At 32.7% G+C, this 22,781-nt stretch overlaps 2 long non-coding RNA genes across 2 annotated transcripts in view; both read left to right on the forward strand.

Moving 5' to 3' along the window:
• Positions 1 to 12,561, forward strand: part of LOC127737032 (uncharacterized) — a 28,872-nt gene extending 16,311 nt beyond the window's left edge. Inside the window, exon 2 of the long non-coding RNA XR_007999274.1 lies at positions 9,575 to 12,561. This is a non-coding gene — a long non-coding RNA (uncharacterized LOC127737032). The remainder of the gene's footprint in view (positions 1 to 9,574) is intronic.
• An 8,231-nt stretch (positions 12,562 to 20,792) lies between these two features.
• Positions 20,793 to 22,356, forward strand: LOC127737014 (uncharacterized). Its single transcript, XR_007999264.1, has 3 exons — positions 20,793 to 21,122; positions 21,720 to 21,828; positions 22,061 to 22,356. It is a non-coding gene; the product is annotated as an uncharacterized LOC127737014 (long non-coding RNA).
• Positions 22,357 to 22,781: the final 425 nt, after the last annotated feature.

The raw sequence follows: 22,781 nt of genomic DNA on the forward strand, positions 1-22,781 counted from the left end.
GTTTTTCAAGCAAATTCGGAGTTTCTTGTTTCCATGGCAACCAACACTTCAACTCTCTGAATGAAAGTTATTTTTGTTGTTAGTGCACCATAACAAACCTCTGATGTAAAAATAAAGGAAATCCTGGAGTATGCATTTCTCATTTTCTTTGTAATTCTTTGATGCTTACAGAGAATGACTCTTAACAATCATCAGGGCTAACGACCATTTCCATCGTTGTTCTAATGGACGATTTAAAATATTTCGGTTGTATATGGTCAATCGTCAAAATGATTTTCTCCGGAAGAAGAAAGAAGAATTATTCATAAACATTCTCAACCCGGGATTAAATGATAAATAATATTTTAATTTTTACGAAACATTTTAAAGACTTTACTCTAATTTTAAAATGACATAAGTAGTCTCCCTTGTATTTGTTAACGTCATACTATTGTTAACGTCAATCAATTGTTTTATAACATTTATGTATACAAGTCACATTACCTGAAGATCTGTGAAAGCAGTGAAAGCGCTAGTAAAAGTGATGAATTGAAACCGTCATTATCTTATATTATTTTTCTTATATGTTACCAGCATACGGATTCTATTTGACTTTTGTTTATATATATATATATATATAAAGTGCCTAGAAAATCAACCTAACAATGTAAGAGTAGATTTGATTCTTTACTTCCTCCCCGTCCGAGGCTGGAACCTGTACTTTTCACTTCATACTTCTACGACAACACCGCCTAGCATTGCGCAGACACCTTATCCCCTCCTCTAACTTTAGCTGATGAATAGTTATATATATATATATATATATATTAAATGACTGAATAATAGCCAACGATAAATCTTACGGGGCGATGGATCATATAAATATGATACAGTACACTACAAAATATAACATTTAACCAGTCTAAAAGGGTACAACATCACCAAAAAATGACAATAAACGAACAAATGTAACTATAAATGTTTCGGATAACAGATATCCTTCATCAGTATGAGCACGATGTAAAATGAATCAGATCAATCTATTCTGGTTATTAAACTATAGCAATCTTAAATTCTATAAAATAAAAAAAGTTAAACAGTTTCACCCGAACATCATATGTAGAGACGCTAATAACTTTTTAAAAATTACCAAAAAACGACTCAAAGACATGCCTAAAATGAAAATAGTAATTAGAGATTTGAACTGGCACAACTCTAAAATTCCAAAATGACGTCAGTTAAGATGTTACAACAACTGCGTGTAAATACATTCCCAAAAAACAGCACTGATCGATATAAGCTGGTAAAATATGTCAAACAGAGGCTGCGTATTCATCATCCCAAATAAATAGCAGTTTTATAATGAAAAGAACAAATAGTAGTGAATTTGGGCTAAGGTTAAAAAGTTGGACGTGGATGCGTACTTGTACATCCCTACCATATGAAAAGAACCCTGGTATTTAAACTAGTAAAATTCAAAAAATCCCAAAAGAATCCTTAAAACTGTAAGAGTCAAGTAAGGAAGCCGGAGTAACTGGAAACAAATGATGTCAGGAAAATGAGTGATGGTAGGGAAAATGAGTGACTCATTCTATGTTTTTTCATTTATGCCCTCTGGGGAATTTGTCCTTAGCTTTCTTATCCAAAACCTTTCCCGAGCAAGTCTTTCGGCCCTTGACCAACCCTCGTTGTGGTCTATGATTGTGATTGTAAGGTTTTTGAGATCAGCTTGGGCGTGCCCAGGTGATCTCAAAAGACGACTTACGGGGAGTATTTGTTGGCAAGTCAGACATCTTATGTTACCACACGAATTGCACCATCCTGCAGTTGAACAGCATTTATTAGAAGAGACGTCAGCTCTCACAAATAAGTCTTTCAGACTTGCTGGTCTCCGAAAAGCTAAGACAGGAGGATTGGGAAAGATCTTGGACAATTTTAGGTGCTTGGCAATAGTTTGCCAATTGGCACGGATCAAACGTGAAAGGTTAGTAAAGGCGGGATTGTATGTTAAAACAAACGGAACTATTTTGCTGCGCCTCTTCAGACGATGTCTGACTTGCAAATACTGAATACTCAATCATTTACTTGCCACTCCACTGGGTTTGTGTACACTATTTTGTGATATAACTTGCAAAACACAGAATGTTGTATACCTTCGTCAGTGTCGATATGTCATGCAGTATATTGGCGAGACAGAACAGCCATTCAACAAACGCATGAATGGTCATCGAAATGACTACACCTGCAAGCCCGACCTCCCCGTAAGTCGTCTTTTGAGATCACCTGGGCACGCCCAAACTGATCTCAAAAACCTTTTAATCACAATCATAGACCACAACGAGGGTTGGTCAAGGGCCGAAAGACTTGCTCGGGAAAGGTTTTGGATAAGAAAGCTAAGGACAGTTTCCCCAGAGGGCATAAATGAAAAAACATAGAATGAGTCACTCATTTTCCCTACCATCACTCATTTTCCTGACATCACTTGTTTCCAGTTACTCCGGCTTCCTTACTTGACTCTTACAGTTTTAAGGATTCTTTTGGAATTTTTTGAATTTTACTAGTTTAAATACCAGGGTTCTTTTCATATGGTAGGGATGTACAAGTACGCATCCACGTCCAATTTTTAACCTTAGCCCAAATTCACTATTATTTTTTTCTTTTCATTATAAAACTGCTATTTATTTGGGATGATAAATACGCAGCCTCTGTTTGACATATTTTACCAGATTATATTGATCAGTGCTTTTTTTTGGGAATGTATACGTCATTTTGGAATTTTAGAGTTGTGCCAGTTCATATCTCTAATTACTATTTTCATTTTAGGCATGTCTTTGAGTCGTTTTTTGGATATTTTTAAAAAGTTATTAGCGTCTCTACATATGATGTTCGGGTGAAACTGTTTCACTTTTTTTATTGTATAGAATTCAAGATTGCTATAGTTTTATAATCAGAATAGATTGATCTGATTCATTTTACATCGTGCTCATACTGATGAAGGATATCTGTTATCCGAAATATTTATAGTTACATTTGTTCGTTTATTGTCATTTTTTGGTGATGTTGTACCCTTTTAGACTGGTTACATATATATACGTAAGTCTAAATTGAAAACAACGTTCAAACCTATGATTGCGTTGGATAAAAAACCGCAATTTTTATGCGTGTGCATGCAAAACAAATTTCTTGTTAGATGGGTCTAAATACAGCATAAACAACATTTTCCAAAAGAAAAGTGAAAAAGTATATTTTAACAAAACACATTTGACTAAGGTCGAACAACAAATGTTCTTAAACCCTGCTGACTGCCATTGGCGATTGCCAAAAAAAACGGATCACCGATGTAATAAATGGATCTTAATTATAAATTTAATACTAAACAGAAAACAATAAACTTGCGGAAACGATGGTATACCGCAAACAAAAGGTGCAAAGGTTTTTGTACACCATATCCGGATTTCGACAATTAATGTCTCTTCAGTGATGTTAGGAATCGAAACGGTATTTGTTAAGCCATACAATTTATCTCAATTTAGGATAGACTCTTGAATTTTGAAGTATATATATATATGTCAACCTAAAAATATAACTGATTTACACCACAACTGTTGAAAAGACCTTTATGTATATACTACTGCAATGTATATTTTACAACTCAGTTAACACTCAGAAACGTGTTCTTCCCCCCAAACGTGTCCGATTCCCCAAGCGTGTCCACATGACGCCACTGAACTGCAAAACAAGTCTTAATATAAAAGGGCGCCAAAGCGTGTCATTTGTATAAACGCCCAAACGTGTCCATTTTTCAATAAACACCCAAACGTGCCCAATCCCCCAAACGTGTCCATATCAAGCTTAATTTTTTCTTTTACTGGAACTATCATTCATGTCCATATTATAAGTACGTAGGTTATTTTTAGTTATTGTTTTTTCATTAACGTATACTGATTTTATTATTTCATTAAAAATAGAAATAAATTACTTTAGGTCTTTTTTAAACCGGCAGTATAACCTGGTTAAAAGTGGGGGCGTCCGTTCGGCTATGTTGGATGTAAATTTAAGCAGCCATGCTCAGTTAAATTGTAGATATTAAATCAGATACCTCGTGTAGGGAGAATGTCCCATTCTCTGCGCATTAAAACCTTTGTAGCAATTCACTCTTTCATGGTGCCATCAGTTGTATTTTGGAAGGCAACATTTTTTTTTTTAAATTTCTGCAACTTTTATTTAAAACGGCCTCTATTACATAACGGAGATTGCAGTAGTTTCTTACTGAAGTCATAAAAAAATCGGTCTTCACTTGCTCTTATTTTTTAAAATTAAAATCCCAACTAATATTGATCCCAAATAACCGTCAAAATTTAGGACCAATCCTAAATTCCCGGTATGATAATAGAACCTATATACAGTATTTATTGTTAACATGATGTCGTTCAAATAATGCATGAAATATTTGGCACTGGACGTTATTTCTCTTGTTCGTGCGTCTTTAGTGATGCTCGGAACCTAAAATTTATTAAAAAACCTGAAAACCAGTTTATGATTTGAAGAGCTTTTAAAATATCAGAACTATTGAAAAAAGGGAAGTCAATTCTTCTGAAAGCCCGCCGTCGGATTTATAAAAGGCACCATCGGAGTTTATTAGTAACACATAATTTACATAGTAAATGATTAATTCAATTGCACTAGAATTATTTGTATGTTCGCTCTAAATGAGCATGAAATACTTGCAACTGGACAATAAGCAAATTCAGTCAAAAGTTAATTTATATGTTACATATTAAATTTGCAATTATGATAATCATTAACAACCGGTATTGAACAAACTAATGCTAATAAATTACTACCTCATCAACTGTTTCCCCCCATCATAGAATTGCCGTAAACGTTATTGATTTCATTTAGGACATATATGTATTAGCGCTAAAAGACGTGAGACGTTCTGGCGTTTAACAGTGGACACGTTTTGGCGAATAACAATTATCGGACACGTTTGGGGGTTATGAAATCGGACACGTTTGGGCAACATTGAATATTACGGACACGTTTGGGGGGGAATAGACACGTTTGGGGGGAAGGACACGTTTGGGAGTGTTACATATCTAATCTCATTCTAGTCCGTTCAACTGACGTAATCTGTTTATATTTCATGAACTCTTAAAAAGAATCCTCATGGACTATTCTTTATACCAATATCTGTTAGCCATTTAAGGGTCTTTTGCATTCAAGTTGAGTTATAGTGGGTTTATTTTGTGAAAAAGAACTCAATTCCCCGATAGTTAACGTTTTCTTTATAATTTGCTATGTCAAAATGACCTAAATATAAAGGAAAGTATATAGTCCTAAAAATGGTATCACGTTCTACACATGACATTTTAGCAGGAAAGACTGCCATTGGAGTATATCACCACTGGCTCTTTTTAATTTGATCTCATCCACTAAAGTCATTCAAGTAGAACATTTGATGTCGGGTTTGTCCACATTTTGGAATATATTAATACATGTATAGAAATACTGTTGAGTCAGTTCCCAAATGCCTCCTCAATTTGGAATATATTAATACATGTATAGCTGTACTGTTGAGTCTGTTCCCAGATGCCTGAGATACATTTCACTATTTATTATTTATTGAAAATAAGTGGAATCATCTTTTAGAAAAGTTGTTCCTATGGTAATGAATCCCCCCTTTATAAGTTAAAAAGGCTGCATGTACATCTGTTTTTCCTTTTTATTAAACCGCAAAATATCCCTCATTTAAATTTTTTTTTTTGGGGGGGGGGGGGGATGTTCCCAACCTGTTTATTAGTGGAATTGTGAATCAGGCCATTACTCCTCAATTGTATTGATGCATACTTTTCATGTTGGGACAGTTTTCCTCATTTTTGAAGGCTGTATGCATGGTTGCCTATAATTGCTATGTCATTTGAACCTCTGTGGATAGTTGTCTTATCATGCTCATTGGCAATCATATATATTAGTTGTCTCATTGGCATATGACATATACTGATTTTTATATGGATTGCAGACCTGAAAAAGATGTTCAAAGTTGAATATACTGCAAACTTCAAACAACCTACTACAACTTACTTACCATGAAACTGTTGATCAGCACTATATATAATTGATTTCATCCCAGTCCTCATACATGTACCACTATCAATCAACAGAACAAATGCAAATAATTATGATGTCATGAAAGGTTTTTTTTTTAATAAATCTTGAATCTTTATATCAATATAAACTAAATCCCAATATAAACATGTTGGGCTCTTTTACAGCAGAATATACAGTATGGGTTTTTTTCATTTTTATACACCTGTTTACGGGATGTATACTGGTATCACTACAAACCAGTAAAGTCTGAAATGGCCTATATCTGTACTCGACTGTACTGATTTTTACTCGACCAGTCTGAATTGGTCTGAAATATACTTGATAATACTCGACTGTAGTCTGAACCATACTTAAAAGTCTGAACTTGTACTCGACCAGTACTTAACCATTTTATACGCGTCTGAACCATGCCCGACCTAGTCTGAACCATACTCGACCTAGTCTGAACCATACTTGACCTAGTCTGAACCATACTCGACCAAGTCTTAACCAACCCCGACCTATTTTTTTGTATCTGTCTATTGTATTTCATCAATTTAGGAACTGTTTTTAACAACAGCTATTTCCCCCTGGCTTAGAAATTTGAACAACAATTTGAAATTAAAAATGTATTCAATATAGCATTGAAACCAAAATTTCACAATAAACATAATATAACTTCATCACCATATTCATCAACACTTATATACATACATATATATCACCTTTAAAATAAAAATAAAACAAGCTGATCAAATAATCTCAAAACTGAATTGTGACTAATATTTTCAATGTTATTCAAAATTTTTTGAATATTTCAGATATATTGTATGGTTACTGGACAATTTTTACCATTAACTTAAGATTTATGGTGTCAGTTGAGTTTAGTTAATAATGCAGTGAACATTTTTTTTATTGAAATATATATTAAAATGGCATATAAAGCAACTTAATAAATTTAAAAAATGACACCTTTGTTTTGTTAAACCAAGAATTTAATATAATCATGATAATAGAACTTCCATAGTAATCCTGTGATAAACTTTTAAAAAAGGAAATGTGTTCCAAAGTTACAGTAAAAATTTATTTCAATTAAATTTAAATAATTTTTGTCAAAATTAAAGACATGGCATACAAGAAGCACTTTAATAAGGTTTAATTACCTCAGTACATGTGTGCTTTACAGGTAAAAAGAAAGCCCTATTTTTCTTAAACTCGTGTATTACTTATCTAGTGATTTCAAAAGGCCTTGCGATTTAAGTTTCACAGGATGTTGCAATTTTGAATGAATGTTATTTTGAATTTAATACTCTCTGACCAGGTGTGATCTTTTTCATGAGTTTGCCCCAAGCAGGAGGTATCACTTTATACTTCACCACTAATCAGAAGAACAATTTTATTAATTTCTTTAATTTTTATCCCTTTTTGATATATATTGTATATAATATATCCCAAAATAATAATAATAGATATATTTCTAAAATAAGGTTAAACAATTTCAGTGATTTTGCTGGCTGTTGTTACCTCATTAAAAAGATAATTATATAACTATTGTACATTTTTTGTATGTAATCATGAAACCTATGTAGTTTTTATTTAGGAATTTAGGAAAATTAATTTAAAAAAAAAAACACATGCCAAACAAGAAGCACCTTAATAAGGTTAAATTACCCTCAGTATAAGTGTGGTTTTTAGGTAAAAGAAAATCTTATTTTAACAAAACTCTAAAACTTTAAAATTAATATAATTAAATTATTATATAAGATAATTTGATTTAATTATCTCTATTCGATAAATCTGAGAATCATGTAATCATGTAAAAATCTGTTTTTATAATATATCTTTATTTTATTGTGGCTGTTGTCATATCAGTTAAAAAGAAATTTATTTTAACAGTTAAAATTTAGAAAAAGTAGAGGTTATTTGGTCAAGTATGATTCAGACTGGTCGAGTATTGTTCAGACCTTTGGTCGAGTATGGTTTAGACTGAAAAAAAATAGGTCGAGTACAGGTCGAGAATGGGTTAAGACTGTTTCAGACTGGTCGAGTAATAGTTCAGACTATTTTCAATGGCAAAGATAAGGGTCAAGTACAAATCAGTACAGTCGAGTATGGTTAAGACTGGGGTCGAGTAATTTCGAGTAAAATTCGGACCAATTCAGACTAGTCGAGTAAAAATCAGTACAGTCGAGTACAGATATAGGCCATTTCAGACTTTTACTGGTTTGTAGTGTATACCATTGTCCGCCTGTCTGTCTGTCCGTTGTCAATATGTCAGACATTAACTTAAAAACGCTTTAATAAAATTGCTTAAAACTTTGGTGAATTGTTTATGTCTATTGACGTGAGCTCCCTTTCTTTTTTTTATACATTTTAGATTTTACGTTTCCGAGTTTATTCTTAAAAAAGGGGGATTTTTCAGTTTTCAGACTATAACTCAAAAATCTTTCAGCAGTTCTCATGAAACATTGGTGAACTGTTTATATCTAGTGATGTAAGCTGCTGCCTTTAGAATTTTATAAATTTCACATTTTCAAGTTATGGGGTTTTATATATTAAAAAGGGGGGATTTCCTAGTTTCGGATAATGTTTTCAGCAATTCTCATTAAACTTTGGTGAATTGTTTATATCTATTGATGTAAGCTCCCTTTTTGATTTTCATAAATTTCAATCTAATATGACATTGAGAAGTAATTGAACCTTATTCTTTGTAAATGTGACGAGGGTATCATGCGCTCATGGCGCAGCTGTTTATTGAAGGTGATATGCATACGGTTGCCTTCAATTTCTTCCATCCATTTTATTTGAATTTTAGGGAATTGTTGTTATTTATATTAACAAATCCCACGTCGATATATTACATGTACAACAATCAGACTTCAATCCACGCCAACCTGGATGTAATTGAAAGACATCTAGAGGTCAATATATAGTCTCAAACAAAAGACAAAATAAGGAAAAATATAGCGATTTTTTTAGAAGAATTATTATGAAATGTATATATTAGCAATATTTAAAATATATCATTTAAAATATTTTGAGTTTTAGGTTCCACCTACCATTTTAGAAAACTGTGATTTCATTGCGGCTATAGTCTATTAGAGGGGTGTTTCATTGGTTGTAGATATGGAATCTTATTTTATCATGAAGTCAGATTTGAACATCGACTTGAGGAATGAAGGTGGAGTAAAGACCGAATGTCAGTTTTAGTGTTATATATGTATGTCAATTTTACTCTTATATATGTATACATATATTATTGATTCAGTGGTGATGGTAAATAGACACTGACAAGTCTTGGATAACATTTTATAGTTATGAATGTTTCTTGATCAGTTAACTAAAATTAGGTGGAGGTATGTTCTTATTTACGACACAGGGGCACTCAACCTATATCAATTTGTGCATGAAGCGATTAATAGTTGCTAGATACTGAATGTTTTTACCACAAATTTGTGAAAGTTTTAACCGGTAAATACGATAATAAAATTCATGTCTTTTTCAGGACTTCTGATCCAACCATGTAGTATGGCATGTTATTGAGATATGGTTTTGGTCGATGGATGTTCATGAAGGACCTGTAGTACAAAGTATATCACTGGATTGAGCTCTTTGTCTAAGTGTATTACGAAAGTGCTTCCACTTCTGAAAATGTAAAATGGGATTTCACTGAAAATACCAGTGGAGTTTCATCGGAGTTCCATTGGAATACCACTGTATTACCTCTGGGAAATTTGGTCGGGATTTTCATTGGACACTCATTGTTTTCCATTGGGATATCAAAGGAATATCCAGTGGGATTCCGGTGAATACTCGAGTGGAATACAGTGGAAATTCCATTGGAATACCAGTGAAAACGTCGTTGGAATACCATTGTTTTCCCATTGGACATTTATTGTTTTCAAATGGGATACCAGTGGTAATTCCATTGGAAATTGTAACAATCAACCAAAGAAAACCAGTGATATTTCAACGGAAATTGACAACTCCACTGAAATGTTAGATATCATTTTGCATGCACTGCTTATTTTTGAATGAATTAATAAGAAAACTTGAAATAATACAATAACCATTTTAATGCAAGTCAGCAATTAAAGAAATTACAACAGTTTATACATTATCCACATTTAAGACCTTTTAAACGAAAAGATCAACCTCTTTGAAATATAAATGTTGATAACTTATCATTTTTAGCCAAAGATGTATTTACTTAATTGTACATGTAAATCATTTTTCCGGTTAAATCATTCATAAGTCCATGGTAACGTTTGGTCCTCTTGAAATCTTTCACAAATGGTTTAAATTTTCTATTTTTTTTTCTTGCATTACACAAACAAAAATGTCCAGTTTACATGCATATGAAATACTTTGTCAGTTTCCTTCATCATGCATTGATATAATTCATGAATTAAGTCCAAAGTTTCTGCATTCCAATCCTGTTCCATTAATTCTTCATTGATTAATCTGAAAGAAAAAAAATCATACATGCATAGAATTTTGAATTAAAATAACATTACAATACCATGCTTCAGTCTGCATGGTCTGCAATTATTCAAGAATATATGTTACTGGCATATTTTTTTAGTGTTTGTTTAATTTAGCCACAACATTTATACACTCAGGGCAATTTAGACACATGTATGTCTATTGTTGAAGACTATGTGTTCTCTATATATCTTTGGCTATAGTTGTTGGGTTGCTGTCTCTTAGACTTACAACACGTACACATCTCCTTTTATCAAAATATACTTTTATAATTTATGGATCAGGTGTTTCTCTCAGGTCCAATAAAATAGTATGTGTGGTTCCATTTACATCTAAAAAACATTAGGGTAGGTAGGTAGGGATTATTTTTTATTTAATGGGGGTTTTTTTTACATTGAGTCTATGGAAGCAACATTCTGACTTTAACAGTGCTTAATGAAAAATGACAAAAAAATCTTTAGGAAAGGCTATTGTTAAGACTAAAAAGTAGGGTAGGTAGGGTAACTGGAACCATGCATATATTTTTTATTTGGCCTCATATTATCTTTTCTTTTTGTGTTGTGTTTGTTGTTGGTTTGCCATCTGGTTGAAGCATACCAGACACTTCATTTTATTCACACAATAGCCATGATTAGCCATTGTACATGATGATCAGATCAATGTTTTTGAGATGTGTTTACAGCTTGTAGATGTGAATGATTAATGTGTTTTTATTTCAAGTGTGGGAAGGATGAACAAATAATTCAATAAGTACCTTTCAGTAATCTTATACTCAAATTACTTTTCTGCTGCTGGTTCGTTTGTGTTCATCGTGTTTCATATCCAACTATTGCGGTCATCACGAGACTTTTACACTTCAATTGTATATCATTAATGGTCGATTGATTATCAATGAAAATGAACGGGGTACATAGATTAAACGGTCATAACTTTTTTGTTACATTGTGTATTTACCTCCCAACCCCGCGTTTTACAATATATCCATTTTTACAATTAAAAATGTTTTAAGTTTCAGTTCAGATATATGATTTCTTGCTTCAAAATAAGTTTTAAAATTGGGGTGACATAACCACACAGCCTCCGTTGACTTCTTCGTTAAAACTCGATAAAATTGCAATGGGACCTTCTTATATAATCAATTTTCTCAACTTATTTAATGTTACTAATATCCTCCCAACCCCTAAAAAGATCGACAACATATTCAAATGCATTTAAATGAAATCGAAAACCATATCAGTTTAGGTATCAAACTTTTTGCTTCAAAATTTGATTGAAAAGTTCACATTTTGGCATTTGTTAGCAATATTTTAAAAATGGCGGCCGCTGTTGGAAGTAAACAACGACACGACATGTATATTCATTTAGTTATTAATCAAAAAGAAATATTTCAAATATATATTGAAGTGTGTCTTATTGTATTTAAGAAATTTCTTATTTCACCTTTTCTTTCATATATTTATTAGAAATAATCTCTCGCACTCAAAATAAAGATTTATATGCATTAACCATGCAGTTTACATTGACAGCTTGGGCCGATGAAAATCGAATAAATGTTGGATGCATGCGTTTTCAGTAATTGTCTTACCTTAAAGCAGCATAGAATCAAACATGTTTTCTCTTTGTTAAAGTGGATACATGCTGTTTTTTTTTTGATAAAATTTCGTAAAAAATGGCGACCAAATAATTTTGAAACGTAGACGATGTTCAACACTAATTTTACCAATGCAAATAATTCAATTTGATTTCACTGTTGATATTGCAATTAAGTATGACACGTTATTGTCACTTTAAGAATACCTAAGGACATAGCTAGATTAACTTGAGGAGATATTAAGTCATCAACGTGATCAAAGAAAACAAACATGGCACCTAATCACGATGTAAGTTTTGACAAGACCTGTGTACATGTAGATTAATATTGTTCGATTCTTAATGAAATTATTGTATGCTATTATTTCATATCAATAAAAGAAAACCTCGAATGGATGGTAACCGAGGTGAAATATCTATATTTTTCAATTTTCTAATCATCACACGGGTAACCAGTAAATTTGACATAATTCTTATTAAACCAGTAACATGCAGAGTTATCGAACGTAACTATGACTGGAATAGTTGCATATGTCATATTATTAGAGTGGATATTGATCGATGCACAGTCGTCATTTTTGCAGCTTTGTATCATTATAGTGTTGATGATATTCAAACCTTCACCATGATCAATCCCTTTTAATATATGGACAACCTAAAAAAAAATTGTAAAAACATTTTATTAATTGTGGTCATGACATGTATGCATCATATATTACCGATATTTATCATACAATGAACATATATAATTAAGAAACTTCTTTCATTTTAAAAGTATAAAGCTTCTAACGCACAACCTTAGCCATGCTTAATGTGTATATGGCTGTTTTGTGTCGCATGTCCATCCAAAATAGAACATGACAAAATTAAGTTGAAAGTGCTGGACATTGTGTAGTAAACATCTTTCCTTGATTGTGAAGGCACACAATGTAATTGAATATTGAATAATATTATATTATTACACATTTCCACCTCCCCCTTTTCAGAACACAAAATGGTCATCCTCAGAGAGTGAACTGACATAGCCCATGAATGAAACTAAAGGGGGTGTAAAACTTTTTTTTAATTTTAATTAAAAATATTCATGATCCAAAACAAGTCAAAAGTAAAATCTCATAAAGATTACCTGTATCTGCTGTCTGCATTATATCAGCACATCGTCTCGTCGTAAATTCTTGGTTCAACAGCTAATGTCATGCCCTCAATGTCGATTTCTTTATTTTTCAATGTTTCTGGGGTATTAATAATTATTTACATGATTAATGTAACAGCCGGACAGGATACATACTCGTACAATATTTTTAGTTTCAAATTTGAACACATTCCGTGTATTAATAATAACGAAGATCTGATTGGCCGATCGGAAATACCGGAAATTGAGTTATCCAATCAAATCAGCGGTTATATTTATAGTCTGATAGAAAAAAATGGCAGCCTCCATGGATGTAAACATGTGTGTTGAAAAACAACATTATAGACTACAGTTTCACGAATTTTCTGCTCAAATTATGCCGAAACACTGACATTAGGCGTACAATTGATTGGACTGGATAATATGTGAAATGTTTCTATATAGATTAACTTCTAGTTTTGTCATCATCGACGGCAACTGTGACCTGAGTTCAGGACGTGAAAATGATGAAAAATTCATCACACCGACAAGGTTAAGATACCAAAACAGTTTATAGAATAATGTGGAAAATGAAAGCCGTTCACTTTATTTTTTTCAAAAGAACAGCAGACCAGTAACAGAACATGGACATGATGAAGTCAAAGGAGAAATAATTATATTATTGTATACATGTAGACTGTAGTGCAGGGCAGCCAGTACGGTCACTTGCAGAAAAACACGGAGTTATCTTAACAATTCGTACAGACTGAAGATAATTTCAGCAACATATCTGTTTAAAAACGGTCCTTTTAAGGGCAATGCACATTTTTCAAAAAGAATCTTAATTGTTTTTGTCCATTAAATCAAACAGAATCTTAACCAATTTGATAGAAAATATTTATTTCAAAACAGAATAAATTTTATTTATATTATTGCACATGTAATTTGATTTCTTAGTAGTTAAAATGCATCCTTTCAATGTGGCATAGGCTATATGGTGATGCATTATATTCACCCTACATCTGAGGAGCTATACCTTTTTACTTATTTTATGGGGAGGGGGGGGGGGGGGGTCTTTTCAGACCAAATGATTATTTTCATTTGTTGCTAGGCAAGTGATTTCATATTACATTTAACCATGTAACTTTTTTCAACAAATGTTTCATATACATGTATATATGTAGGTTTATGAAATATTCATTACATCCCATATATTATAATATTTAATTTTTTAATTTCTTATCAGGCCAGCAAATTATATATTCACAAATTAAATCCTTTATATTATAATCATGCACTTATTTGAAAATTTTTGATTAGAAGTATTCCTTAAAATTTCTAAGTCCAAAATTACAATGGAATATTTGCATTAAATCAAAACTCCACTGAAATATAAACAATAATATTCCACTGGAAATTTATTGGAAAATCTTTGGAAAAGAGGGACGAAAGATACCAGAGGGACATTCAAACTCACAGATCGAAAACAAACTGACAACGCCATGGCCAAAAACAAAAAGCCAAACAGACAAATAATAGTACAGATGACACAACATAGAAAACTAAAGTCTAAGCACCAAAAACTGGGGTAGATCTCAGGTGCTCCGGAAGGGAAAGCAGATCCTGCTCCACATGTGGCACCCGTCGTGTTGCTTATGTTATTACAAATCCGGTAAATAGTCTAATTCGGTAGGTCACATTCGTGAAAAGGGAAGGGTATTGTAGTTACGACATAAGGAACATATCCGATATCATCTGTGAAACGGTAATTCCATAACGGTCAACCAACTCGTGATGGCGTCAGTTAAAATTTACGAAGGGATGATTTCAACTTCACCATTTGGAACTCTTGGTTTAATAGCTTCCTTGTGAGCAGCAATCCTCTATCAAGGAAATCATGATAGGAAATACAAGCCCGGGAATATCGTATCAATTGGGAGATATATACTCCGTATGCAGGCGCTGCTGGAATGTTGCTACATAGAAATGGAAAGTCCTCAATTGGGAAGCTGAAATCATCTCTTTTGTCGTAAAGTTTTGTTTTCAACCGACCCTCATTGTCAATTTATAGATGTAAGTCAAGATATGAGGCAGACTTAACTGTATTTGTAGTATCCTTTATCTCTAGTTCGATGGGATAGATTCGTTCAACATAGTCACCAAATTTTTGTTATTTAGTGAGAGAACATCATCTATTTATCTTACCTCCTATACATTTCTAGGAATATGATTGGTTAAAAGCGTCCGCGTGGAGACCGTACATGTATATTCCATATTAGGTTAGTAGGGAGGCGGGGCTTATTTCATACACGGTTAGTAGTGGTGTTACGTCCCTTTATAAAAACAAAACGGTACTGAGAAAAATCTTAAAGGTTTCAACAGACGAAGAAATTGATGATGAAAGATTGAAATAAATTCATAAAACACATTTAAACGTAACAAGTTGTTATTGTCGGCTTTTGTTTTTGTAGGATCAATGGAAGTAGTTTTTTAATGCTAACGGTATTGAAGACTTGCTCATGTTGATAGGTGACTAGTCTAAATTTCACACGTTAAGATAGTCGGTAAGATAAATTCTTACATAGTGTGCTTGTGACGTAATACGGTATATATGGGGTCAGTAAATTCCATATGGGGATTCGAGCTATTATAAAATTTTAAACCTGATTTAAGGTTCATTTCTCAGATACTTTAAGCAGTAGGTCAACTATATTTTGGTGTATGGAATGATTGTAAGGTGTACATATTCGTCTGACAGGTTTCATCTGACCTTGACCTCATTTGCACAGTTCATTGGTCAATGTTGAGTTTTTTGTTTTGGTCTGTTACTATAGGCAATAGGTCAACTATATCTGGTGTATGAAATGATTTTAAGGTGTACATGTCTGTCTGGCAGGGTTCATCAGACCAGTCACCTTGACCTCATTTTTTCGTGGTTCATTGGTCAAAATTAAATTTTCATGGTTTTATCTGTTTCTTGTATAATATAAGCAATAGCAAAACTGTATTAGGTGTATGTAATGATTGTCAGCTATACATGTCTTTCTGGCTTGGTTTTTCTGACCTTGACTACATTGTAATGGATCATTGATAATGCTAGGTTTATATGACACTTGTGCTAAAACTTTATCCTTAGGACTATCAACATAAAATAATTCATGAATAGTAAAGCAGGCGAGACATTTCAGCGTGTGCATTCTTGTTGCAGCTTATATGTTGCATTTGAGACTTTTTTGGTTGGAGTGAAATTAAGTTGAATCGAGCTTTCACATGAAAACATTCATGTGAACTTAACACGAATCGAGCTTTCACATGAATTTAACAGTAACTGAACATATTTTAGATAATGTTAATGCTCATCTAGTATACCTTCTCTCTTTTATAATATATAAATTTAGAAAATAGATATGTCTTCTTTTTGGTAGTGAGCATGTGTTCATACTACCATTCTATATTTCTTTCTTGTTGTTCAAATTTCTTGGTCCTCAATAATAATAGTCAGTCCTGTAAATTCATGTGAAAGCTCGATTCGTGTTAAGTTCACATGAATTTTTTTCATGTGAAAGCTCGATTCAACTTAATTTCACATGATTTTTTTTTACTTTTAGTAGTGACGTTAAAGATGAAGAAACCGAATTAGACTATATGTAGTAATAGACTTAAATATCCTGGGTAGAAGGGTTACTGTTTCATGGGCATTTAACTGATATTTCCTTTTATTCAAATTATGTATTTTAACTGGATTCTGCCATACTACCCTAAAAATTAGTTCAGCTTTTCAGTCAAAATTGTTATGCAATACTAAAACCACACAAAGAACAAAAAGAAGCACACCAAAGTTCAGGTTCTAATTTCCTGCCGTTGAATAAAAAATATCATTGTTGATATTGCTGGTTTCTTGTTTAAACCGATAGCGAGCTCTCTGAAATACAAAGTAATCTTAAGCATTGTATTTGAATTTTTTATTCAAAGAAGTTAAAACTCCCAAATTGGAGTATTAGAATTTAAAAATAAGGAGATGTGGTTATAATTGCCAATGAGACAAGTATCTACCAAAGTTCAAATAAGTGGATGTAAGCAATTATAGGCATCTGTACAGCCTTCAACAATGAGAAAAATCCATACCGTAAAGTCGGCTATAAAAGGTCATATGAGAAAACTAACTGCCTAATTTATAACAAAACAATTTACAAAAAACAAATATGACCGAAATGAACCAACGACAACCATTGAACTACAGGCTCCTGACTTGATTAAACTAAGCCAAGATTTATGTTATAAAAAGATCTTGAAATGTGTGCACTTTCTTTAGAATTACTTTGAAATTATTACCGATAACAAAGTGTCGTGGTATCAGAAGAAAGCTTTCTATCTATAGGAGAAACATGTGAACTATATTACAGACTTCATTGCAATTTAAGTGGTCCAAAAAGTACCTAGTCAAAAATAGCTATGACCCCGCATTGTTGCTTATACAGTAACAGTTTTAATATGGACGACTGCATATATAAGCTATAGTTTTAATTGTTTTATAAAAACAAGGAGATGTGGTATGCTTGCCAACAATCAACAACTGAACAAGGATACAAGGTATAACCATAATGTCTAACGTTAGACGTCGACAAAACCGGTGTAACCCCGCCACATTTATATGCACCTCTGTCCCAAGTCGGACAAAGTCATGTCATAGATATGTCTTTGTGTAGTTTATATTTAGTTTACTAAACAATATTCTGACATTGTGCTGTACAGCTAGATAGTATTCCTTTCTTATTTTTCTTGTCGGAGCCATTCAGAGCTTCTTGTATGGGTCGGACTGCTAAACATTGAAGAACTGTAATGGTGACCTCTGTATGTTGGTTTTGTATTTGTTGCTTATGTGACTGAATTTGACTGTCTTCATGACTGATCCTTTTCCGTTTTTCACACAAATCAACAATGAAAGAATCATAGCGCATGGAAAGCTATAAAAGTCTACTTGATAACTAGTGAAACTAATCGTAAGAAAAAAAATACACGTCCTGATCTACGTCAAAAACATTGAATAACACCATTTATGACAGACAACAAACAACGACAATCAAAAATTAAAAGTCCTGGCTTGAAACAGGCACATAAAGAATGTGGCCATATAATTCATCAAAAGAATCTCCAATGAATGAAAGAATACATACAGCAATGGAGTTTTAAAAGAAAACACTTGTATTTATCCAAAACCATCTTATGATACTTGAGAACCGAGAACTTTTTAATTAGGTCTTGAATATGACTACAACTTTCAGTATTTAAAAATGACTGAAATTTTCAGTATTGTAAAATGACTGAACTTTTCAGTACTGAAAAATGACTGAAATTTACAGTACTTAAAAATGCCTGAAATTTTCAGTACAGTAAAATGACAGAAATTTTCAGAATTGAAAAATGACTGAAACTTACCGAATTTAAAGCAATTGCTTGAGTGTTGTAATATTTAAATTATACCAATTCCGTATAATAAACCATTCATAAGCTCAATTTTAACCATCCTATATGTAAAACTAAGAAGTGTAACACCCCTTCCCCCAAAACCACCACACACACGCACATACTGTGTGGTTTGTAAAATTACTATTATTTTGTAACGTGATGAACACACAGTAGATGGACATTTGTATTCACCATAAGTATATTAAACTATAATGTGACTGCAAATATATAGAATAAGAACATAAGATTTGTGTATTATAGTAATCACTATATCCACAACAAAACTTACTTGTACTTGTCAGGTGTTATAGTATTTATGTTTTTTTCGAATGAACGTTTATATTAGCAGACCATGTTAACCTAAAGTCAATGGTATTCGGTTTGTAGTTTAACAGCATTTGCATTTTTAATTTCCCCAGGGGTTATTGGTCCATGCACCTTCATTCGTGGTTCATTGACTTTGAATATTTTGCATAGTTTACATGTTTAAGTATTGACATTTCAATTAAGAAAATATCATTTTATCATTTAAAGCCCTAAGGTAAATGTGTAAGACATATGTAGAAATATTAATATCTGTCAGACAAATTGATATTTGTAAACAGCTGAACGATGATATTTGATAGATTTGTTCTGATCCCTGTTTATTTCATACGGATAAGGAGTTGTGGTATCTAAAGTCAAGTGCTGGAGATGTTAAACCTAGCGCTGTAGATTTAAAATTAAGTGCTGTAACTTCAAAATTCAGCGCAAAAGATGCAAAGTCCTGGAGATATAAAGACCAGCGCTGTATATCTAAAGTGTAGTGCTGGAGGTGCAAAGTCATTCTACTGCGCTTGACTTTACATCTCCAACTCGAGACTTTATACCTCCAGCGCTATATTTTTAATATACTTACGGCGACCTAACATTAATACATATACATTTGTATCGCTGGAATTCAGCTATGGACCTTACATCTTCAACGCTGGACTTTGCATCACTAGTGCTGCATTATATATATATACAGTGTATGACTTTACATCTCTAGTGCTGCATTTTCTATCTATAACGCTTGGCTTTACATCTTACGCTATAATTGAGCATTAGATCTACATTGCTGGATTTTACATCTCCAGACAGTGCTGAACTTTATATCTCCATCACTTGACTTTATATCTACAGTGCTTAGCTTTACTTTTACAACACTCAACTTTATATCTCCAATGCTAGATTTTAAATACCAAGTGCTATATTTGAGGTATATGTACAGCGCTAAACTGTATAGTTTCAGCGGGAGGCTTTGCATCTACAGTACTTGATTTAACATTCCAGCGGTAGACTTTGAAACCACAACCCTTTATATGTATATGCGACCAACAGATCTCCGTAGATATGTACACAGCAAAAAATGCAACGCATGTAAACGCATGTTTACCATGAATTTACCGTACGCTTCTAAACATGTCAGGAACGCATGTTTGGAGCACAGTACGTAAAACGCATGTTTGGGGAACGTATAGTTTACATGCGTTTGAAAACACATGGTAAACGCATGTTCATGGTAACCATATGTCTGAGAACATATAGTAAACACATGTTAAGAAACCGTATGGTAAACACATGTTTGGATGGTGGTTGCTTTACTTCCAGTGGCAGGTCAGATGAATATTTAGGTTATGAGATGGTGATGTAGAAAAGCGCACTAAGTCTGCTTTGTATTAGAATGACACCTCACTGTAAATATACCTGACGCCTGACGCGTCCGGACGCGTTCAAAATTTGTACACCGAATTTCAATATTTTAACGTCATATGTTCATGCTTAGAGACGTGTTCAAAGTTTTAACGTTTGTGTTAAAAATATCAACATGTGTGTTCAGACGCAGTTAACACCGGTGTTCAAATATTCTGATCTAAAAAAGAAGTTAGTCGTTTGTCCGATTTTCTATCCTTCCAATTGGCAAATTCAAAAAGAAATTCTATAAAAAATATGAATGTATACGCAGGATGATGATCTTGTGAATTTTTGGCTAATATTTTAGTAATTGTGAAATATTAAACTTCCAAGCTGGCATCTATGTATAGTTTATGAATTTATTTTATTATTTATTTATATATACTAGTTTTACTTATAAGTGACATAATTATGCATATCAATGAGGCCTGTTATGATAATATCGTAATAAAAATATGTCGATGTTTATCTTATTTCATGATCCGTTCATTTTATTAACATTACATGTTCAATCAGTGTTCAAATCGCTCGAAATTTTGAACACCTCGTGTTAAAAAAAATATACCAGGATACTAAATACCGGAAACAGATATCGGCTGGCGATTTAGGCGGTTAAACGAAGAATGGATACACACAAGAAAGAGAACTGGAGAAGGGACTTCTATCCCATATGAACACGAAAGAAGTAAGTAACAAGTTAGAATAATCTCCATAGGTAGTTCGATGGCTTCCTTGTTATTTTCTCATGCCAGATATATACTTGTCAAATATTCATAACTGTTATATCAAAATTTTCAATATTCAACATAAGAGACGAATTAAAAAACGGGCTTTAGATATAAATGTAAATAACTGTCAGCTGTGTTCTGATGATTTCCTAAACTGATGAATAAACAGTCTGTCTGTTATACAGAATAAATGATGATTTTCGACATCCACATACATTAGCTGAACACTAAGTGTTAAGAACTCTAACATCAAGTGTTAAAAAATGAAACACAAAGGCATTAAAAACTGAACACCACACATTCATATGATGAAAACTAAGTGTTAAGAACTCTAACATCAAGTGTTCAAAAATGAAACACAAAGGCATTAAAAACTGAACACCACACATTCAATTGATGAACACTAAGTGTTAAGAACTCTAACATCAAGTGTTCAAAAATGAAACACATAGGCATTAAAAACTGAACACCACACATTCAATTGATGAACACTAGTGCAAACATTTGGAACACCATTTTTGACTTAGAAAATGCATTTGTTTTTTTATTTGCAGGAATCGTTAGATTAAAATGTTTGAATTAGGAACCGGTAGCCAATAATCCCAAAAAGGTCATTTCTGCATGCTATAAAGTGTTGGAAAAAAAGAAAGATGTCGAAAAAAGGTATGACGATATATGTATATTAATAGCTTATGTGAGTGTATCATTTCTATCTGTTCACCTTAGGTCAAGAAATCGACTTTTGTAATTTATAATGTCAAAACTTGCATTTCATTGCTATAGAATATCAATTTGTACACTAGTATATATATCGACATTAAAGCATAACAAGCATTGCATAATTTGATGCTTTATGAAAAACTCTCTTCTATTAATTTTTAATTCTATTTTGCAGGATATATAGGCTCATAGACATTCCTTGTTGTGGAGGATTTTGACATTGGAAGTTGATAACAACACATAAAATGCCACCCAGTTGATAGCTTTAAGTGAAGATGCACTGAAAAGTGCGTGGATCGTACATTGTATGTGATCGTACAAGAACTGTTGGAATTTGCAAACTTTTAAACTTTCATTGTGACAAATACCTATATCATAAACTATCTAATTATCACATTGACATGCTTTTTTGGTTAGGATACAAATGATGTTGCAACTATCTAGTCATGTAGGGGAAAATCATTATTTGTGATATATGTTAAGTCAGTTTAAAAACATTATGCTTTTGTGCTTTTTTGTAAATAATTGTTTGTTTTGAAATTGTAACACAGTGATGACTGCTGTACCCATATTTTGACTATTTTATTTATAATGTCTGTTTTGTTCAAGCATCGTTGTAAATATAATGGAATTTGATAAGACTGTCGTACAAGTGAGAGGTTTAGCGCTATAAAACCAGGTTCAATCCACCATTTTCTACATTTGAAAATGCCTGTACCAAGTCAGGAATATGACAGTTGTTGTCCATTCGTTTGATGTGTTTTGTCATTTGATTTTGCCATGTGATTAGGGACTTTCCGCTTGAATTTTCCTCGGAGTTCAGTATTTTTGGGATTTTACTTTTTATGTATGTGATTTCACTGACTGTTACTTGTGATATCATAAGGTATCTGGTG

This window comes from Mytilus californianus, unplaced genomic scaffold (assembly GCF_021869535.1).
Source record: "Mytilus californianus isolate M0D057914Y unplaced genomic scaffold, xbMytCali1.0.p SCAF_1, whole genome shotgun sequence".
Taxonomy (NCBI): Eukaryota; Metazoa; Mollusca; class Bivalvia; order Mytilida; family Mytilidae; genus Mytilus; species Mytilus californianus.